Genomic DNA, 2,966 nt, shown 5'->3' on the forward strand with positions numbered 1-2,966 from the left:
ACATCAAATTACAAGAATTAACATGAATAAAAGTGAAAGTCTTCTAAATAGTGATCTAGCTACTAAGTCTTCCGATCCAGTGCCTCACGCCCATCCAGCTCCCGTCCTATCTCTTAAACCTGTCAAGTCTGCTCGCCAATAATTGGGTCGTCACAGGTGTTCACGAATACACAGAGTCAACCACGAGGTTGAGTAGGGAAAACAATGAAACAACAAAATATGATATGTATGATGCATGCTCCTCCGTCACCTCCATCTCCATCTCAACTCACATCTCATAACTCATAACCCGGAACGCCCAGCCATACCGATCCCCGGTAGACTATATATATCGACCGTAGTCGATCTGCCAGCTCGCAGCTGAGGACACCAGGGCAAGTCCTGCAGAACCCGCCTGGGCCTTATCACAACATCACCATCACCACACCACGTCACCACAACATCCTCCATCTCCAATGCATATGAATGCTCAGCAGTAAACAATGCAATACAATATGTATACCAATGAATGAAATCATGTCAGGTACCAAATGTTGTGATAACACACTCAACACGAACCATTCAGTCGACCATATTATAGCGTAATCAACAACCACGAATCAAGTCACGTTCACAACTTGGTCATATGAAACACAAACAAGTCAACACAATTCAATAACACGATAAGAAGTCAAGTGTATTTCCCTACCTCCAAGTGCCAGCAAATCCAAGCTCACACAAGCAATCAATTATGAACCTTCACATATCCATCACCTACATAACATAATTATATATAATTACCACCTACTCAATCAAATAATCATGCACATAACCTAGACTCATCATAACTTAGTAGGAATATCAACTTAAAGAACAAACATGATTTTTCCTGATTTTCCAGCACATGACAGACTCGGAATAAAATACATAACTAATTCCAGAAAAAATCAAATTGATACAAGGCCAATTGAATTGGAACCCCATGAGTCTTAGCTACAAATTATATCTAACGTGTTTTTCCCAAATTCCATACTTATCAAGGGTTTCCAGACTGATTTCCAAAAACTGACAGAAACCGTCGCATAAAAAGTATTGATTCATAAAACGCGTTTAAAACATTATTTTTCAGAAATTCCAAATCCTATTATCATCTAGACTATACAAAGATTATGTATGAAGAAGCCTCATAACTGAATCGACATAAAAATTTAGGTTTCAAATCATTTTCCACAACCAAATCAGATTCGCGGACTTTTCAGCGACATGTTCATAAATAAATCACCTAGGACAAACCACAAAGAATTTGACTATGATATTTTATATGCATAAACTAGACATCAAATAAATAGGACTCTCTTTTCAAACTTATCGAAAAAAACGATTTTAAAATAGTATAAACAATGGAATGAAATCGACTTACAAACAGGGAATCGAATTAGGTTGGAATCGATGAGCAATCTTCAATCAAATGCAAGGATCGTGTGTGTGTGTGTGTTGGTGTGCGTCGAAGAGAGGGAGGCGGGTGAGATGAGGGTTGTGTAGTGTTAGGGTAAAAATTAGGTTAAGAATTATGTAAAAACATGATGTTGGGTGTTGGGTTAAACATGTTATTGGGTAAACTCCAATGGGTCGAGGGTAAATGGGTTAGCTCACATCTCGAATTCCATGTAAACCCGTCTCAATTAACTTACAAAACAACTCGATCTTACGATACAACGCGAGTCAAGTAAAATAACTTAACGTAATTATCGTCTAAACAATTACCCGACTTAAATAGTAAAATAAAATACGGAGTATTACACTCATTGTGCAAATCATTCGTCCTTGTCATTGTGACTCGTTGTGTGAACTATTTGTTCTTGTTCCTTAGGCATTGTGACTCATGTAAACCATTTGTCCTTGTCATTGTGACTCTTTGTGTGAACCACTTGTCCTTGTTCCTTAGGCATTGTGACTCGTTGTGTGAACCATTTGTCCTTGTTATTGTGACCCATTGAGCGAACCATTTGTCCTTGTCAATGTGACTTAGTGTGCGAACCATTTGTCTATGTCATTGTGACTCGTTGTGCGAACTATTTATTTGTGTTCATTAGGCATTGTGAGTCGTGTGAACTATTTGTCCTGGTAATTGTGACACATTGTGTGAACTATTTGTCCTTTTTCATTAGGCATTGTGACTTGTTGTGTGAGCCATTAATCCTTATTCATTAGTTATTATGACTCGTTGTGTGAACCATTTGTCCATTTTTATTAGTCATTGAGACTCGTTGTCTAAACCATTTGTATTTGTCATTCTGACTCGTTGTGTGAACCATATGTCCTTGTTTCATAGGCATTGTAATTCGTTGTGTTAACCATTTCTCCATCTCATTGTGACTCATTGTGCAAATCATTCGTCCTTGTCATTGTGACTCGTTGTGTGAACTATTTGTTCTTGTTCGTTAGGCATTGTGACTCATGTAAACCATTTGTCCTTGTCATTGTGACTCTTTGTGTGAACCACTTGTCCTTGTTCCTTAGGCATTGTGTCTCGTTGTGTGAACCATTTGTCCTTGTCATTGTGACTCATTGAGTGAACCATTTGTCCTTGTCAATGTGACTTAGTGTGCGAACCATTTGTCTATGTCATTGTGACTCGTTGTGCGAACTATTTCTTTGTGTTCATTAGGCATTGTGAGTCGTGTGAACTATTTGTTCTTGTAATTGTGACACATTGTGTGAACTATTTGTCCTTTTTCATTAGGCATTGTGACTTGTTGTGTGAACCATTTATCCTTATTCATTAGTTATTATGACTCGTTGTGTGAACCATTTATCCTTGTCATTGTGACTCATTGTGTGAACCATTTGTCCTTGTTCATTAGTCATTGTGAATCATTGTTTAACCCATTTCTCCTTGTTCATAAGTCATTGTGACTCGTTGCCATTTGTCCTTGTCTTTGTAACTCCTTGTGCGAACCATTTGTCCTTGTCATCGTGACTCGTTG

At 38.0% G+C, this 2,966-nt stretch overlaps 1 long non-coding RNA gene across 1 annotated transcript; it reads right to left on the bottom strand.

Moving 5' to 3' along the window:
* LOC141633310 (uncharacterized) lies at positions 1-1,475 on the bottom strand. The gene is made up of 3 exons (XR_012538084.1): positions 1,400-1,475; positions 689-753; positions 1-128 (listed from the first exon to the last, which is right to left on the bottom strand). It is a non-coding gene; the product is annotated as an uncharacterized LOC141633310 (long non-coding RNA).
* Between the last annotated feature and the right edge of the window lie 1,491 nt (positions 1,476-2,966).

This window comes from Silene latifolia, chromosome Y (genome assembly GCF_048544455.1).
Source record: "Silene latifolia isolate original U9 population chromosome Y, ASM4854445v1, whole genome shotgun sequence".
NCBI lineage: Eukaryota > Viridiplantae > Streptophyta > Magnoliopsida > Caryophyllales > Caryophyllaceae > Silene > Silene latifolia.